Source organism: Arctopsyche grandis, chromosome 7 (assembly GCF_051622035.1).
Source record: "Arctopsyche grandis isolate Sample6627 chromosome 7, ASM5162203v2, whole genome shotgun sequence".
NCBI classification, from domain to species: Eukaryota; Metazoa; Arthropoda; class Insecta; order Trichoptera; family Hydropsychidae; genus Arctopsyche; species Arctopsyche grandis.
This window is the reverse complement of record NC_135361.1, coordinates 17,602,162-17,623,117: the sequence shown is the minus strand read 5'-3', so window position 1 is coordinate 17,623,117 and position 20,956 is coordinate 17,602,162. Positions and strand designations below refer to the sequence as shown.

Sequence of the window (20,956 nt, the reverse complement as noted above, 5' to 3'; positions counted from 1 at the left end):
CTAACGACCGACCTTGTGGCCCCACTCCGCGAACGCCGTATTTGAATACCGACAGGTTTTCACAAAATGGCACACAAATCCGGAACACTTTCGGCATTTTGCGTTGACGCAATCGGCTATAATTGCGATGGAAAACGATCGAGCATTCTGGGCGCGATTTAGAAAGGACGTGGTAAATAATCGCCGGTGGGCAACAGGTTAGTTTGTGGGTCGCGTCCACATTATTCGAAGCGTGTTACAAACACACAACTTGGATTGTTGTGGTTTCTACCAAAACAGTCGGTAAATCAATTGTACACAGAATGCACTTCGCATCGCTCTGTTTGTTGTGTATGCATATGTTCAATTTTCTCGGCGAGTGTCTTCTCCGTTGACATGCGATAGATAGGCTTTTCGTTGTGTTATGACGAAATTGAATTTGCGTTCATATTGCGAATATTTTTGGTGCTTCGCATCTGCTGGAGTAATAACTTTCGTGTTGCAGGCGTGACTCAACTGCGGCTCGCGATCCATATGTGGTATTTTCGTACGCTTTATTGAATTATAAGACAGTTTTATACAATTCAGCACCTTTTTTTTATTTATTTAATTTAATTTATATTTTTCCTATGATGACATTACGGGTTGCCGCCTAGGCGACACTTAGAGTGTTCAACTTGTACATCTGTATATATAAAAATCAATGTTTGTCTGTCTGTCTGTCTATTCCAATACCATTCAACATTGCGATGAAACTTACATGAGTTATTATGTGTATGCCCGCGATGGTTTCTGTAAAAAAAATCGCCCAAAAACGGGAACGGGAATTGCATGCGTTATAATTTATAGATTATAATTTTTTCAAATCTTTTCAAATTGTGGTGACATAGTGGGTAGGATGATTTTTGCCAATTTGATGAGGAATCGTTTCAACAACGATATAAGATAAATTGGCAAGCTCTGATAGGAAAGGGTCAACTTGAAGTCACAAATATCCAAATTTGAGCAATACTCTCTTGAAACCTCTCAGTGACCATCGAGCTAAAACTTTGATATCTGAAGAGTGTCAGAGAACTGAGAACTCAAATCCTTTCTTAGCGTTTTAATGGACATATCTATGTATCTTTATTATTTTCACTATACCACGTTTTATATCAAAAATGATTTAATTGTTTAAATATGTGTGGAATACTAAAGAAATGGGTCGTAGAGTTTATCGGAAAACTATATGGAAAACGATGAATTTTACGAGTAAAATGTTGAATTTCTTATTTACTTACTTTTTCTTTTCGGTCTGTATAAAGGACTGTGTGGTTATTTGTATGGAAAATTTGAAAATTTCCATGAAATATCACTTCATTGGCTGTCTACTTATAATTTACATATATAAAAGCGTTCATGTTTACATACATGTAAGTAAAGTATATCGAGATGAAACTTTTTTCACCTGAGATATTTCACTTTTCGTACAACAATTTCATATGATTTCCTGCTTTAGAATATATGTATGTATTTGTCTTTTAAAATTTGTTCCAAGGCTTATTTGCCCGACACTCCAAGTGCATAATGCATTTATGTACACGACCGTGTGTGCACTTTTTTTGAACTCGCCCGCGGCAATCAGACCGTGTTACACTTGCATTCAAATCGAATTGGACATTTGAATGAATTTTATGTACGAAACCTATTTAATCTTGTATGCAAAAAATTCCAATATTCATTTTATGTGCGGAGTGGAGTATCCCATTTATCCTTAAATTCAATTCGCTTTCTTCTTTTTAAACATACATACATATTTATGTATTTTTTGTAGTGAATGGTCGTCATTGTTTCGCTATCGCGTGCTTTATCTTATCTTTCTTTTTTACACGATTCGAGTAACATCTTTCCATCTTGTCTTTTTGTGCAGATTCACACATTTTATCAAATAAGTACGTATTAATCGTAGATCGGATTATGGAATTTATGTGACTATATAAAAGACTTTCTATCAACGTCAAAAACGCCTGAAATATTACTGAGATTATTGAGATTTCAAAAAACAAATCATAGAATACCAGGATAATACGTTACACTTATCCGTGTCGGGGAGAAGCGACGATGTGAAGGGGGGGGGGTGTAGAGAGTGACATGTGCTCCTGATATTGAGTGAGTAGAAACGAGTAGGGTCAGCATCAGATGCGCGGGAGCGTACACACATACACGTTCATAATTTCGACGCGGATGAACGGGGAGCGTTTTAATACGCGCGCGCGCCTATAAATTACTTTATAAATACCATAAAATAATTTATCACTATATTAATTATTTTATTATTATTTTATAGAATCAATCTATGTATATTCGTCATTACAGATCGCTCCAATGCGACGAGTTTACTATACAGATCAAGAAACAAACCAAATTATATATATATATATATATATATATATATATATATATATATATATATATATATATATATATATATATTAATACATAATTATTACATAATTCAAAATTATACATGACATCTATGGTCAGACATAGCAAAGTGCATTGCAAATATCGTATACAATGTGATCAACAAATATTTATCCAAAAATACGAATTTTTATACAATAATCATCCGCAGAGACATGTATATGGAAAGAAACTCGGCGAACCTTGAGATATAACATAATAACTTTTGCGAGAGAAATGGGGAAGGAAAGGCAATTTTGCAGGAATCGTTTCAATGATAATCAGAGAAATTGGTAGGAAACGAACAACCTGGTTACAAACCAGAATCCGGCCAGCAGCAAACAGTGTGAATCGAACTCATAATCACACTGACCATAGCAAGATATGCTAACCACTATTCTATGCTGCTAGTTATATATGCTAATTTAAACAAATGTGCAATTATGAGCTATGGACGTGCACATTCACTCTATTGTCACGGATATTCCATTAGATCCGTCTTGTTGAAGCGTGTGGAATCTATTGTCGATTTGGGTATCACTTTTGATCCTCAGCTCACCTTTCACAACCATATCAAAAAAGTCGCTGACGTTTCCTTTCGTCGACTTGGATTTGTTTTGAGATATGCAAGATTATTCTCCAATCCTTTGTCTTCTCGCTTGCTTTTCAATTCGCTTGTGAGAAGTAAGCTAGAGTATAATGCGATTGTGTGGAATCCGCATGAAGCAAATTACTCTCTGATGATTGAGAAAGTGCAAAAAGCATTTCTTCGTTTCCTATATAGGAAAGAATATGGGTATTACCCATATCTCTACCCCACTCCTTTCCTTTTGGGCATGCTTGGGTATAATTCCCTTGAACTTCGGAGAAACTTCTCATTAATTCGTTTCGTTCTCCTGCTCTTACGTGGTAATACGTCATGCCCGTTGTTGCTGGAGCAGTTGGGGCTTTATGTCCCTATTCACTATGTGCGTGGTAGACATCATCATTTGCTGGCTGTACCTCCTGCCCGCACAGTCCTTTTTCGAATGGCTCCTATTCCAAGAGCTATCCGACTTCTTAATGAAATCGTTGCTGCCGAGACTGAATGTGATATTTTCCACCTTAGTGAGCGTAAATTGTCGGAAATTACTCTAACCCATTTATCTGGTAGTCTGCGCTCATCATTGTTTTCATGATTGATTGTGATTTATGAGTGAAATTTTGATTAACTCTCTTCCATTTGGGCCTTACAGGGATGTTTTGTATTTGTAGTTGTTTCTTACATATTTATTGAAACTGGCTGTAGGTGCAAGGCATTCCTTATGCTATATTTTATTTTATATTTTTACTTTATCTGTTATTATAAATGCTATTTTTTATGTATGTATGGATGTATTTATGTTTATGTTAATTGTTATTTTGTTTTTTTTTTCTTTTTTGTGTTATATTTTTTGACCATTGTGGCGCTTTAGGAATTCCTGTTATGCCACAATGGTCTGTTTAAAATAAATAAATAAATATAACTTTAATTTAATTCGTGTATCAATTCCTTTCCGAAGCCACCCGTTGAAATCAACGAGCACAACACTAGTATCACGTATTTTTATACTTATTTTAGACTTATTATTAGTAGAGGTAGGATAGTCACAGTGCTATCCATTGTTCGGCAAACCTTTAACAATGCATTTACAACCTTTGAACAATACACGGCCCCCTCAGGCTCCGGTGACTAATTATTAGTAGTCACCGGACTCAGAAGGTGCCGCGTATTGTTCAAAGGTTGTAAATGCATTGTTAAAGGTTTGCCGAACCTTTTTTACAAAGGATTTACAACAATGGAACAATGGATAGCACTGTGACTATCCTACCTCTAATTATTAGACACCGGATAGTCACAGTGCTATCCATTGTTCCATTGTTGTAAATCCTTTGTAAAAATGGTTCGGCAAACCTTTAACAATGCATTTACAACCTTTGAACAATACGCGGCACCTTCTGGGTCCGGTGTCTACTTATTATATACATATATATATATATATATATATATATATATATATATATATATATATATATATATATATATATATATATATATATATATATATATATATATATATATATATATATATATATATATATATATATATCATCATCATCATCATCATTTACAGCCATTCGCCATCCACTGCTGGATGAAGGCCTCTCCAACACGCTTCCACTCGTCTCTGTTTTGCGCAACACTCATCCATCTCATTTCGCACATTTTCCTAATTTCGTTCACCCATCTTCCTTGCGGTCTTCCTTTTACTCTTTTGCCTTCTCTCGGGTACCATTCAAGCACTTCTTTTGTCCACCTTTCGTCCATCCTCCTAGCTACGTGACCCGCCCATTGCCATTTCAATCTCTTCACTCTATCCACTATGTCCACTACCCTTGTCATATTTCTCACCCACGTGTTCCGCTTCCTGTCTTTCCTCGTTATGCCAAGCATACAGCGTTCCATACTTCTTTGAGTGCATTGGATTTTATTTTGCATCTTGGCGTTCAGTGTCCAAGTTTCACATCCATACGTCATCACTGGCAAAACGCATTGATCAAAGATCCTTTTCTTCAGGCAGAGTGGCATTTTTGATTTAAAAACAGCATTCATCCGTCCAAATGCACTCCACCCTAATTTCATACGTCTCTTTATCTCTTCATTTTTACTACCAGACATGTCAATTATTTGACCTAAATATAAATAATTATTTACTACTTCTACTGGTTTATCATCTAAGGGGATGCTATCAGGCATGCAATAACTATTGAACATTAGTTTAGTCTTATCTACGTTAATTTTTAATCCTACTTTTCTACTTTCCCTGTCCAGCTGTGTTAGTCTGATAAGTAGGTCAGCTGAATCACGAGCTACTAAAACTATATCGTCTGCGAACCGAAGGTGACTCAAAAAGCGACCATTGATGCTTACTCCGGCTGTATCCCAATCCAATTTCCTGAAAACTCCCTCAAGCACCGCATTGAATAACTTGGGCGAGATTGTATCTCCTTGTCTTACTCCTTTTCCTATGCTAAATCTATCTGTACCTGAAAAAATTTTAACCGAAGCTGTGGCATTCTTATATATTGCAGCTAACAGTCCCACATAGGGTTCCGGCACTCCCTGTGTTTTTAGAGCGTTAAGTACTGCATTATGACTAACTGTATCGAAGGCTTTCTCATAATCGACGAAACCTAGGCACAATGGCCGTTGATATTCGTTGGCGCGCTCGATTAGTTCGCCAACTACTTGGAGGTGGTCCATTGTGCTGAAATTTGCCCTAAACCCTGCCTGCTCTATAGGTTGGTTCTCGTCGAGGATATTTTTCAGCCTTTCTGTAATAACCTTCGTGAAGAGCTTGTAGACCGCTGAAAGTAGACTAATGGGTCGGTAGTTCTTGATATCGCTTTTGTCGCCTTTTTTGTGTATTAAAATGATAGTTGCGTTATTCCATCCTTCTGGTATAGCTTGGTTCTGGATGCATTTGCTGAAAAGCCTAGCTAAGATATTAATTAGGGGGGGGGCCGCCACATTTTAGTAAGTCAATGGGAATATTATCTTCCCCTGGGGTTTTACCGTTCTTTGCAGTTTTTAGCGCGGCCTCTACTTCGCTAGGCAATACTGCAGGAACCCTTTGGCCGTGTGTCGATTCCAGAGCGGGGAATTGGCCGTTGTCGTTCTCGTATAGTTTTGCATAGAACGTGTAAACTCTGTCTATGATTTCTTCTCTATTCCTAATTATTACTCCGCTCTCTGATCTGATTGCGATCATTTGGTTTTTGCCTAAGAAAAGATCCTGTTTGCACTTTTTCAGGCTACGGTTATTCTTAATGGTATTTTCTATTAGCTTGCTGTTAAAATCCCTGACATCCCTGACTATTCTCTTTTTAATTTCCTTATTTACTAGATTGTATTCTTGCTTATTATTATCCCTATCTAAATTCCTTTTATGCTTAATTAGGTTTTTTGTTTCCGCTGAAATTTTGCTTAATTTAATCTGTTTCCTGAATCCACCTAATTTCTTACCTGTTGAGGTTAGAACCGAACTAATTACAGTGTTCAATTCCTCGATGTCTGCTTCTGGGTTTAATTTCCCGTATCGATTTCCAAGTTCGAGTTCGAATTCCTTTTTCCTAGACCTTAGTTGAGCGAAATCTGGAGAGTTACTGCATCCTTTTATTAATTTCCTTCGTTCGCAATTTATATTAATGGCCATCTTGGCACGGACTAATCTGTGATCGCTACCTATATCTACTTTACTTAAAACACTAACGTCTTTAACGGAGTGCAGGGCATTTGTTAGGATGAAATCGATCTCGTTTCTGTCTCCTTTAGGACTCTCCCAAGTCCACTTATTGTTGGTGTTTTTCCTGAAAAATGAATTAGTGATAAAGAGCCTGTTGTGTTCTGCGAATTCTATGAGGCGATCGCCTCTGTCGTTTCTTTGGCCGGTACCAAAATTGCCTACTGCTCTTTCTGTATTTGCCTTTTGTCCTATTTTTGCGTTAAAGTCGCCCATGATTATTTTAAAGTGGTGACGGCTATTATCGTATGCGTCCTGTATTTTTTCGTAGAAGTCTTCTATTTCCTCGTCTGTGTGGCTAGATGTGGGGGCGTACACTTGGAAGATTTGACAAGTGTACCTGCTCGAGATTCTTAATACTATATAGCATATACGTTCCGATATGTCGCTTATTTCTATAATATTTCTTTCTATTCTCTTATTGATAAGAAACCCTACTCCTCCTATTCTACCATTTGGTAGCCCTCTCCAGTAGAGACAGTTACCACTTTTTAGGATTATTTGGTTTTGCTGTTTTCGTCTTACTTCACTAAGTCCTACTATATCCCATTTGATATTTTCTAATTCATTCTCTAATGCAAGCACACTTCCTTCACTCGATAACGTTCTTACATTGTACGTGGCTAAATACAGGTTTCTATTAGCTAAGCTATCATCCATCGTCACTCTTACCTTGTTGGAGGTTTGGATATTATTTTTCTCGCATTTATCCAAGATGTGTTGAGAAAAAGGCGGTACCTGAGAGAGATTTCCATTCAAGGAGTGAGTTCTTACCGCCATAGACTCTTCTCTGTGGTCAGCTTTGACAGATAGTCATCCTAGGTATCACTTGGATCACTTATGAATTATTACATGCCATTTAACAGGGTTACTTTGTAAGTGAAAGTAGTTAGTTATGATAATAATAGATTAGCAATTGTTATACTACTTTTTTATAGATCTTTATCGTGAGACGCCTCTTTGGAGACAACGGATTTATATATGTGAGTGCGGTTTGCAATTTAATATTTTAATAATAACTTTAGTAAAGAATATAAAATTACACGAATTACTTTAATATAATTTAAATATAAAAAAGAACTGATAGACAGTTGGGAAACACCGTTTCTGTTTGCTATTATTCTATTAAGTAAAGTTCGTTAAAGATTTTTGGCTGGAAGCAATTATGTGGAAGATTTATTGCTTCTGTGGGACCGACTGAAGGACCCTTTTTTTGTATTCAGGTAAGGAGATGTATCTCGTTCGTATATTTTTTTTTTTGCTCAGATTTGACACAAAAATTAGCACAAAATTTTTCGAAATAACTGATATAAAACCGCTTTTTACGACCGATTTGCTGTTTATTTTTACACTTAAATTATACTAGGATGCAATTAGTAGAATAAGTGATTAGATGGTTAAGTTTTTAGATTAAATTTCGTGCAATAGCCGGGTTTATGCGAGTAATAGCGGGAAGAACGCAGAAGCACGTCTTCCCCGCATGACACGAAAGACCGAACTCCCATATATATATATATATATATATATATATATATATATATATATATATATATATATATATATATATATATATATATATATGCATATAAAATCGAAATTTATTTTGAGTATTTCGAAATAAAAATTCCCCAATGGTACAAAAAAGTTGTATCCACGTCAAATGTACGTAATTCGATACATCTGTTTTCCGGTTGATCGATCGTATGTCTGATTGGGCCGTCCTCCGTTCCGGATAATTGAATGATAGCTCCCGGCTTCAGACGTGATGCTGCGGTCCGTGGTGCCTATCTCATCCTGTCCTGCGTTGTGGTATTCTCCCTTTTGTTAGTCCCTTTTGATCGAGAGTTGCGGTGCAAGAGGTCGGGTTCGCTGAGCACTGAACTGAAGTTTATCAGTGCGTGTTATTTCAGCGGCCCGTGAACGACGATAATTATTTCGAGACACGCGTTCTTCGTTCGCGTTTTGTGTTTGTGATTTCATAAATGGGACGAAATTAACACAAGACCACCTCTGACGATCGCTTCCGGTTCGTCGTGAACAATTACCGCTTTTTTCACACCGCTTTCCTTCTTTTTACTATCATTTTATTTCGATACTTGCAATTAATTAGTGGCGCGTCTCGATTTTTTGAGACGTTGATGTTTCCAATCAAAAGTTTGGACATTGTGTGAAAAATTTTACGCTTGAATTGTGAGTCCAAATTCAACGACCCTTCTGAGCACAATAGGCGTGATTACTAAACCAACTTCCGGGTTTTAGTTGAGCTATTCACATATTCAAAATAGTTTCAATGTTGAAAAATGTTCACGCAATTCTGTATACTTTTGTCACAACACCATTTTATTTGCAAGTAAATGTCAAAGGTGTTGTATATTATCTACACATTTGTTTCGACTGTTTATTCATACAAAATATGTAAAAAATAAAATAAAACTACCAAACAGGTTTTCATCAAAGGCGACTACAGAGGGAATCAATATCATATCTATGAGTAATATCTATGTATATAAATTAATAAACTATCATCACCAAATTCAGGATTGTAGCGCTTCCACTAACTTTCATTTTTACACGGTTTTATTATTTTGGGGAAATTTCTAACCCTCCGAAATTTGTGAGATAATTTTAAACTACTTTCACTCTTCCGATCGTTTTGATATTTTACCGACATACGGGGGTTAGCTCTCATCAAAGTAAGCAAATATGTCCGACACGAAGCTAAAGGAATTTAATCATCAATGAAATCATTACAAATTATATTGGAATCATCTGTCAGATCGACGTGATGACAACTGGCTATCAGAAGCGCCTGCTCGCCGCCCCTTCTTAACTTCACAGGTTACATAGTTGAACAGTTATTCACATTATATAGGTCGAAAACACACTGAGTGATACGTGTTTTTTTTTTAAGAGACTTTTGAACATGCGAAAAAAACGCTGTATCCCTAATCTATATATATGGTACACAATCCCAAAAATCGCCCCCTGGAGTGTTTTCGGTGATATATTTTATTCTTGTATTTATCCTTGTTTGACAATGATTGATAACGGTCAATCCCATATTTGAAGAAATGTGGGAGAAACTTGTCGGTAGTATATGGATATGCATACACATGCGATCTCCCAAACATGTGCATTCTGCACGTGCAACTACACCCGAATTCGGTTTGGAAACAACCACTGTTTACGGTCACTGAACACTCACTGTTTACAAGCCAGGGACGTGACGTCCCATACCACTCTGTGTTTTCGCCCTTAACATGAAGTTGTCAAAAATTTCTTCTCATTCGAACTAGTCTATCTTCGGTTAAAACTCATTTACAACCTGCTTCTTAAAATTTAAAGTTGGATAAACATCACTGATATCCAACGACTGAACAATATCACTTGAAGACGACTACAATACTTTTGTCTATAAAGGTTTATTAAATTTGCTTTATAAACATTATTTCATTTATTCATTACGGTCATTACTCGACTTCATACAAAATCTTATATTGTATGGAGGCAGGCCAGCTAACTGCATGTTGTAATTAAAAAACATCATTCCTGCTCTATTCAATTATGTTATTATACGCTATTGATATTTTGGAGAATCTCAAAATTGTGTAGACTCACGAATGAACGCAAAAATAGCCATAGCCAAATTGAAAGCCAAGCTATGCTTGATGTATTGTAAGAAATTAGTTCCTAGGCGTATGCAATTTTTATATAGAAATCAACGTTAAATTCAATGATTCGAATACTCGTATTATGTGTGACAACAGTCGATTGACCAAAAATGGCAACGAACCACCTGATCGAAGTTGTCGGTGTGAGTTTTTGTGTACTAGGCGTTGTTCCACGGCGTTGCTCAACGTGCGTTGTTTCGTCAAGATCAACCTACGCGGTTTTTTCCTACCAAACAACGTCGTTAGCAAACATTTACTAACCTGCCGCTACAATATGTCTTTGATGTCAGTCTATCAAAAAAAATATTATTATACATTTATGTATATCTTATTAAGCTCAGTGATCCAGTTTTTACGCCGCCATAAAAACTATCCCGTTTATGTGTTGAAGAGCTGATATCAAAGTTACAACCGGAGCACTGGACCGAACGATTCCACTCATCTCCTACGTAGAATAGTATCTCTCGGAATTGTACAACAGCTGCCCACACACACAATTATCATTTGACTTTTGCGGAAACAGTCGTGACGATCCATACTCAATCTCAGGCAATCTCAATTTTATGCCTTTAATTTAGTGCCATATCTGAAAGATAGCTTTTACGTTTGGATCTAAATTTAATTGGTTAAAATGCTTTCTTTCCCATGTGGTTTTGTTAGATACATCTCAAGTACACTTTCCTAATCGATTTGTGTCTTCCAACTGCACTCCTTGATTCTTTTTTCCGGAATACAATCTTCAAGAGTACTATATACTTGCTACTGAGTTTTTTCATATCGATTAAAGTTTGTTTTGTTAAAAGAAGTTGAAAACGTCTGGTTCAAAAGTACAAAAGATCTGTGATGACACACGCGGGAAAATTGTGAACCACGGTCTCTCAGTAAGAGCACCTGCAAGTGTGAGTATTGCAACACCATATATAGCAAAACAGGTGATGTCATCATCTGAGTGGTTTGATACAGCGATACGTCTACCTTGCGAAGGTTACCCAGAACTACTTACTCGCCATGCGACGAATATCTCGATTTCAACCCTTCTTTTGTGTCTCGCCAGTTTAAACAATGGTTTACCCGCCCGCCTTCTCCGGTTTGCCTCCATTGTTGTTATTAATTTACACGTCCACAACACCTTTGCTTATTATCTTTGTTCACATGTTGGAATGTGTGAACGTTTACCATAACATATTATAGGCAGCTTTGCAAATATTTATAAAATGTACATTTGTACAAGGTGAACATAAAAATTCTGAACTGGCTTAATTTACAATCGTGAGTTCCATTGAAAGTCGCAGTGTATTAACGAGACCGGCTATTGATATTTCGTTAGCGTTTTCGTAATGAATGCGTAAAAGAAACCCCATTTACTTCGCTTTCAGCCTTCTGATTTGTGACGCTTGTGCCCCGTAAAGGGTTAACGCTATTCGATAAGCGAACCCACCCTAGTTCCTTTGACCGACAAAAAGGACCAAAAAAAGGGGAACGAATACGACGTAATTTAAATCCTCATCAGCATGCGCAAAAGTTTATTGTTTGCTCTTGGAACAAAAGCTGAAAAGAAAATTTTCGGTATGCGAATTAATTAGATTAAAAAAGTTTAAAATGATATATATCGTAAACGTTTTTTGTGTATTTAAAAAAATTGAACATAAATAGAATCGGGATTACTTTTCCAATTATTATGAGAGTGAAATATCATTGTTTAAGAAATTGACAAACGCTTTAACTAACGGTTTCAGGTCCGTTAATATTATCCTACACTGCACGTCAACAGCTCGGCTCGACACTGCACGGAAAAGACTTATTCTATACATACTATACAGCACCGTCTGATTTCGGTACGTTCATACTTGTTTTGGACGAATGCAAAATCGGCTTACGGTGCCGATATGGTGCAAAATCGCTTGCGTCGTATCGTCCAATCAATATTGTCACAATATAACGTTCAGCACATTCGTTAGTATGACGTCACGTCATGCGTCACGTACACATTACGGAACATTATATTTTTTAATGTTTAATTTTATTGTAATTTTAGTATTTTTACTTTATCTATGTACGTAGTAACAATAGATGAAGTTTTGTGATCATGCGAAAATTCGAACTCGAGATTTTGACTGATTCGAACTCAGAATCGATCACTGATCACGTTTTCATGATTTAGAAAAAATGTGTGTCTGTGTATTTTGTGGATTATCAAACTGAAACTTAGTATCGGTTACTGAAATTTTTATCGACACGACGTAAATTTATTTCAGATTTTTGAAATTTTAAAGTTTTTGAATTCAATTATCTCCTAAACCACTAACTAAATCGGACTGAATTTTTTTACATATGATAGAAATAATAATCTTTATAACCTTACATCTTTTATTTTTCTTGTGTGTATGTTTATACAAAATATTTTTTATGTATTTTCTGGCCACTGTGTCATATTGGGGTAACCTGTGAAGATACTGGTATATGTGTATTAAAACAAATACGAATTCATCCATATATGCTTCTGTTGTACTGAAGAATATGCTTCATTGTATATATCCATATTGTATATGCTTCATACTGCTGCTTACGTGCAATTGCTGGCTTGAGCTTTAATGGTATAAACGAACCTTTAAACTTTATGGTTCAAATAATCAGTTAAACGTTCCAACTTTAAAACACATTTGACTGGACTATCCAAAAACAATTCTCACGTATTTACGTCTCAAGTCAGGTTTATTTATACAGGAATACCATTTTTATTTTTAAATTTATGGTCAAACATTGTACATAATTATTTTATGTATATTACAAACATCGATAAAAAAATATATTTATATACAGTATCATAGAGACATAATAAACCCGTGACCACTGAGTTGAAAATATTACACGTTAACAACTGAAAATTTTGAAATAAAATTGAAAATAATATTATTGATTCAAATTTAAAACAAAATTGGATTATCTTTGAAATCCCTATTATCTTATTAAAGGGATAAAGTTCTCACCTCTGACTCGCATTTATATATTTATCATAACATTGTTTCGCTGCTCAGTCCCCGTCTCTGATACAAATTAATTTATAATACGTTTGGAACACACTGCGAATTAAATTTGTTTGAAAGTTTCAACATTGAAGCTCGTAGAAATTTTACGTTTCACTACATATGCATCACTGTAACAGTATTACATATAAGATTTGATACGTATTTTAATCCTGAATTTGTATCAACGTTCGCTCGCAAGTGAAAATTTCTCTCCACGTGTTATTAATTCAATCATCACTTCGATTTAATTACTGTTTGTATTTTTAATTCGCACTTAATAATAGTGATGAACAATTTTCGAATGTGAAAGTTTTTGCATTTCTAACAACTGCGATCGTCATTTATAACAAAGCGTATATTAAACCGCCAATTTTATACGCTCTTTAAGCCCTTCATAGAAAGTTTTCCCTTTTGCATAATGAAGAAAAAAAATACGTTCACTTTCGTCCATCAAGCTGCGGGGCCCTTCATGTCCACACATTCGCAAACTTTGTACATTTTTCACTCTGCTAGAATAATTTACGAAGGCGGCTCTCATCGGCGAATTATTTAAATTATATTATAGTAAAACTTCAACGCCTGGCTATGTTTCTTCGTATCGACTTTGTTTTGGACTTCTTTAATTATGTATGTACGTCTCTCTTCGTAGGGCGAGAAGACGTACGTTATAAGATTACAGTATTTTTACTTTAGCCATACTTCACCGGCGCCTCTCTCGTAACAGCTTTTCCTTGTATTTATAAATCTGCCACACACACCTTCATTTGTGTACTACTTGAACAAATTTTAATATCAAAAATATATTTAAAAAATTCACATCATTAGTGCATTGTATATGTTACAGTTGAAGTTTATGTTCCAGTTGTAATATATTTTTACGGATTGGAATATATCCCATCTAACCTGGTACCAACTACCGTTATATGTAGTTGAAGTGTATTTTCAATTGTAATATATTTTGAATAGTTGGAATATATTCCGTCTAACCCACGTAAGTTTTTTTATATAGCGAATTAGATTCCAACTGGTCAAAATATATTACAACTGAAAATACAGTTCAACTATAAGTTGGTACTAGGTTAGACGGAAAGTCTAGATTTTCGTGAAAACGTCACTCGACTAGTAAATTGAATTGGAAAGTCACGTTTTTTTAACACATTCTTAAATTTGTTGTAATACGGTACTCATTACCTTTATTCGTAATACCTATCAAATATTAACGCATTATTGAATTCTAAATCATTCGTAAAAACATCAGAGCTATCAAAACTCAACTATTGTATAAAAACTGGCACACAATGTTGAAAGTGCATTTGCCCTTGTAGATACATATATAATTTACTAGTTGAATTGTATTCGAATATGAATGATCTAAAACGCCAGTGGGAATAAATTACAACTGAAAATACACTTCGACTGTAACATAACAGGTGCAGAATGGGGCAAAAACTCCCCTTTTAAATTGCATATTTCTTAAATCTTATATGTACATGCAAACGTGATGCATACGTATTACTAGTTGTTTTACCCGGCTTCGCTTAGTATTTGTAACATAAACAGCTTAAACATGGCGAATCTATTAGTAAATATTCATTTTTTTTTTAATTAAATTTATTTGAATCAAAAAAAATATAATATTCAACCAATCGAATTTTCGCCTTAGAAACTTTGTATTGTTTATGGAATTCTCAAGCAAAGATACAAACTTACATACAAAGTCTATTTCAAAATTATATATTAGATTTATAATTGGATGTAGTACAATTAATGTTTTGTTTAAAATCAGTGACTGTCTGTGATCAAATCGCCGTTACTTTTTAACATACGAATTTTATTCCAAGTGTAAAAAATCCAATGCCACTGAAACTTTATGAATGATTTACATATGATCAAATTATCGTATTTGCAATTCAAATCAATTAATGTGGTTGTCACAATCATACTAATGACTCATTGTGACGTTAATCACATTCTCATATTCGGACTGCAATTAATTGTGTACATATTTGTATGCGTTTTGATTCGTTTCTGTTTACAACGGAACGGAACAGCGAATATAATCGACTTTGAACAAGACACCGCGTACCGGTTTCTATCCAATCAATATCACTCAAAGTTTGATTGATGTCCTCCGGAGGGATTTTTCTTGACGTTTCGCGTTCAATGAAATGAAACGATAACAAAAATGGGTTCGCTGGAATTTTCCCGTGTAATTGTAGGCGATGGCTTTGATCTTTTTCTCCGCTATTGATTCGACAGATAAAAGGCGGTCGATTTTTCACCAAATCGCTAATCCTATATGTTTTTCATCGTGCGATAAAAATAAAATGTCAATTTTTTCGTATGGTTGTGTATCGGCTTGTTTGTGGACGACGCTAAAAGCAATTCGACAAGAATATTTATACGTAGGTAAATAAATATAAACTAATTGCTTTCTCTTTTCGTGTGTCGTTCGAATGTTTGCAAAAAAATCGCGTATATCTCGTATTGACATATATTTTTCCGATATCATCAAAGGCAGGTGAAATTCGAAGTTTGCTTGACAGTGTTATTTATTATAAAGAAGATACATATAAAATACAATATATATATATATATATATATATATATATATATATATATATATATATATATATATATATATATATATTGTATTATATAGAAAGTATACATAAATTTACAGATTGACATTTATTATACATAAATATATCCGAATTCTGATAATTTATATTTAAAACTATCTAACATATATTTCAAATCACTATCATTGATAGCACGAATCTATCATGGTTACCATTTAACTCAATACCGGTCGTTTAATAAAAAATTTCACAAACTTTATATTACACCGAGCAAACAAAAATAATTACCAGAGCGGAGACTAATCATTTGACCCTGAAATCGAATGTGACAATGATTTTTGTTGGTTTCTACTGGTCTATGAGATATGAGCGTTTAAAGTCTTCTAATCAAAATCTATAATTAGTATTGCTGTGCCCAAAGTCAGTATTGGAATCAATAGTAATATATTTTTCCTATAGATTGTTATTTTTTATTGCTTTAAAATACTTATAATTAATTATCTAGCTAATTTTAAAAGTCAGAAATATTTTTTTTTTTTACACATTGTATTGATTGGGCCAGTTTTATATTCCACTACGTCTATAAGGATTGGTTTTTTGTTGCTCAGTGTTAACAAGATATTATACATATATAGTTTTTCAAAATTATATTGACATATACATACATACCTACTAGAAATCACTGTCTTGCTTTTGCTAAAATTATTCGTATATATGTATATGTTAGATATTATACAGAACAATAATCATAGTATATTCAGGATTGTGCTAATTCTGAATCGCTCGATCTAACACAATAACGATGCTAAGCGCTTACATTCAAATATTTACTTGCGATCCAAGTACAAAGCCTTTAATTGTCGAAATTTCATTCTGTCAATTCGCTACCATAGTTTCTTGATATATACCGAATTGTAATCGAGTCTCACGCATTCCAATTTATCTCACCTCGCAGCCCGTTTTCAGCAATAAGACACTCTGCATCCATTAATCTCGTCGTCAGCCCCGATAGTCCTTTTGTCATTGAAATCCCAACCTGTCCCAGATGTGCGACATCCACCATCCCCGGATTCGGATCGTCAACAGCCAGATTTGAATCGTCTTTATCACCTCCCCTACCAGCCACCCCACCCGATGCTCGTGTTTAAACCTACCTAATCCCCGAAATAGATTGTACGTACAATACGACATCGTGTATGACAGCTTTGGCACTGTGTACATATGTATAACTATTTTATTATTTCGTGTGTATTTTTCGCATGTTCGCGTTTTTCTCAACGCGCACTTTCACACAAACTCCTCATTCATTCATCATCGTTCAAGTTTCCCATAAGGTAAAAGGCAATTGCTTGTTTCCCGCACGAATCTTACAATTAATTAAATTTACATTTTATTCGATACAATTCATTTGCGTTATTTTCTTGTTCATACTACTGTTTCAATATTCATATGCGATTACTAATTATATTTTTTTCTCTTTGCAGGTAAGTAACTGATTGATTGCAAGCAGATGTCGCATTTCGTATTCAACTGAAATGTATATGCAAATCATTACGTATGTATTTATATCGAGTGAAAGTTAATTTATTTAAGATTCTTCATTTATTTCTAAAAAAAAATAAGACGTAGATTTTCACAATGGAAATTATTCGACTGTTGTTATACATATATGGAATATTACGTATGAGATTTATTACTCAAATCATATTTATTTATTTATTTATATATGTATGTACATATATGCAGTCGTTTGCTCCATTCCTGAGGATCGTGATCATAAATTTTTGTGATAAATTTGTTCCATTTGTCTACATTCGGCCACACAGAAGGTTGTCACTATAGAAGAGCCTACCGTTGCTGGTATTTGGTCGGTCCAGCGTGTCGGGGATCTACCTCTTCCTCTTCTTCCCTCCACGCCACCGACCACAACCAACTTTTCCATTCTCTCCTCTCCTCTTTGTTGCTATATGACTGAAGAACTGAAGAATGCGTCTCAGGGAGATCACTGTCGGGGAGAGACAGGCTGTCTAGTCTATCCATAATATGGATTTCCTCAAGACATTCGTACGCATATCGGTCCATGAGATTGTTAGCATCCACCTCCAACACCACATCTCAAAAACGCCAAACCGTCATTGTCCACGTCTCGGCTCCATATAGACAGATTTTAAAAAAATAAACCAATGAAACGGATCTTGGCGACGTTTGTAGTCACTGCTTTTTCAAATCTTCGATAGCTGTAACATTGCCGCCTTCGGTATTGAATTCTACGCCGTAGTTATTTATATCATATACATATATAATAAATTTTTTTAAATAAACTTGGTGAAACATTAAATTTTTCGGTCTAGATATTCGAGATTTTCCAATAGAACCTGCCCCTTATGGTACATTTTAAATTAAGTATTCAGGTAAATGTTTTGAAATATTAGTAGTACTTTTTTCTCATTAAATTAAAAATATGTATTGATATTATATGTATAAATCGAACCCCTTGGGTCTATCGGCTTTGCCGCCGCTCCCAATTATGTTAAATAAATAAATAAATTACAGCTAGAAAAATGGTAAACGATTACAGTCATTCCTACTTCCAAACTTTACAGAAGCAAAAATTTTATGTTTTGAATTTCGATTTCTGAAATGTACGAAGAGTTCAGCATTTATTCTAATTAAAAATATCCAAATAAAAAGGGTTGAATTTTATTCGAATATAAAATCTCGGTGGCAATTGACCGAATTAAGCGGCATCATCTTTTCCGTACGTTTTTAATGAAATTTTATCGCGCGAACCTCTCGGCTGACCTATTTTTAGCGACTTAAATTGAAAACTTTCATTTCTGGAGAAATTGAAAACTTCCCCGGGCGTGAGGGCATATTTTCGCATTAAATTATCCGAAGATCCGTTAATAATTTCGCGAGAAAACGAGTCGAGAAATTCCTTTACACCCCCAGTGAGAGAGAGAGTAACCTATAAATTTTCACACGAGAGAATGCTATTAATTCGGCAAACGCGACAACCGGGCAATTTGGCATGTGTTTCTAAATTGTCTTTGACTTACGAGTACACTTTAATTATCCAATAACACTCAATTTGGAGTCTTGTTATCTAGTTAATTAATCTTTTTTCTTAAATCGATCCTACACGTACAATTTAGGCTATTTTTAATTCGTGTAATTTACCCACGCTGGATATTATCCGTACACGTCTGCGATGTTCCTTTCATCCGTGGTGGATATTGAATTCCAAACGAATACCCTCGACACAGCCAACGTCTCTCGTTTATCCCTTTTAACAGCCAAACGCACCGCACATTTGCCCCGTCAAATTCGACAAATACTTATCAAATTCAATACATTCCGCTTTTACATACATATCACATCCTTTATTTTTGTTTGTTCGCTTTTATTTTGACGTGAGAATTTCTGAACGCTTACAGCAGCTTCCATCTGAAATTTCCATGGTCGTCTGAGGGCTTTGGAGTATTTATACCGGTAACTAACATCTGCTTGTATGTCTGTAAGTACAAACTCTCGTCTCTTCAAAAGGCATATTGAGTGGTGCGCACAGACACTTTTGAGTCTCAGCCAATGAAGTTTATATAAGGGTACTAAAACTCGGAGTTTTACGTCTAAATGGACTTGTGCCCAATATAACCACCCACTGCACATTTATTTGAGATTCAATTTTTATACACCCGGGCGAAGAAAATCCACAACGAATTGCTACTACATAATACCACCAATCTAACTGGATGTTAATGCCGATTTTTATTATCTCTGAAACCAATTAATACAGAATTAAATTCATATTTAAATGAGGTACTAAAATGGCACTCACTCTCGAAAGCTTTACATCTACATTATTCCTTCTAATGCTTGCTTTACATTTGGCGGGCGAATAATACGATTATGTTTAATAGAGTTTAAAGTTTTAGAAATGTGGGAGGGAGGGGGGTAGAATTTGCTTAATATTTTATATCAGTTATGAGAAACCGTTTTAAGTCAAAAGAATATCTATTTATTTTTACCATGGTGTCATTATTGGATTGCCTCAAAACGACTTATATGGTCAACTTTGTGCATGATTACAATATGTACATATATAAATTTATAATATTATTATAAATTTGAAATTAAATTCAAATAATAGTGATATGAGGGTAGGTGGTCAATTTAGTAGGAAACGTTTCGACAATGAAATCAAATAATTGGCAAACTTTGATAGGAAACAGTGGACCTTTAGTTACATACTTACATATATACATACATATATCTAAAGTCTGGCCAGTAACAATGGTGACATCGAACCCATGACATCTTAGTAGGCATTATAAGCTAACAACTCAGCTATGAACATATTATTTTTTTAATTTATATAATATTTTACCATTATGCTATTACGGCAGCGATTTCCAAAAGATTGCGCGGGCTTAAACCCCGATCCAAACCTATACATTTATGGATTGTAAAATTTTTAAATCAATGTGGTGATACAGTGGGTTGGATGGTTTTGTCTATTTGATGAGGAACCGTTCAACGACGAAATCTGGTAAATTGACAAACTCTGAAAGGAAATGATTGATATGGAGTCATAAATATCCAAGTCTAACCAACAGCACTGTATAAATACTCCGAATAAATTCTCTTCAATCAAGATCAACCCAAGGTTGATCCCGAGAACCTCTCGGTGATTAGCGTTAACGCAACCACTGAGCTACGCTGCTGGCTGCATATATGTACATAAATATTAGACAAGATTAATTTATTTCTATTCCTCTTGTATATAAACAATGAAATTATGTAAAAAAAACGAATTCATATTAAGAATTTAAGATGTACGATAAAAATCTCTTGATTACGGCGTCTCATTAATTAGTAAAACTCGTGCAAACGTGAAAGCTCACGGCTTCTTCAGCAGCGATAGTGCTCTCCGG

At 34.9% G+C, this 20,956-nt stretch overlaps 1 protein-coding gene across 2 annotated transcripts in view; it reads left to right on the top strand.

The window, feature by feature from the left end:
- Positions 1 to 20,956, top strand: part of ens (MAP7 domain containing protein ensconsin) — a 138,078-nt gene that overhangs the window by 80,211 nt on the left and 36,911 nt on the right. The gene's annotated exons all lie outside the window — the stretch shown is intronic.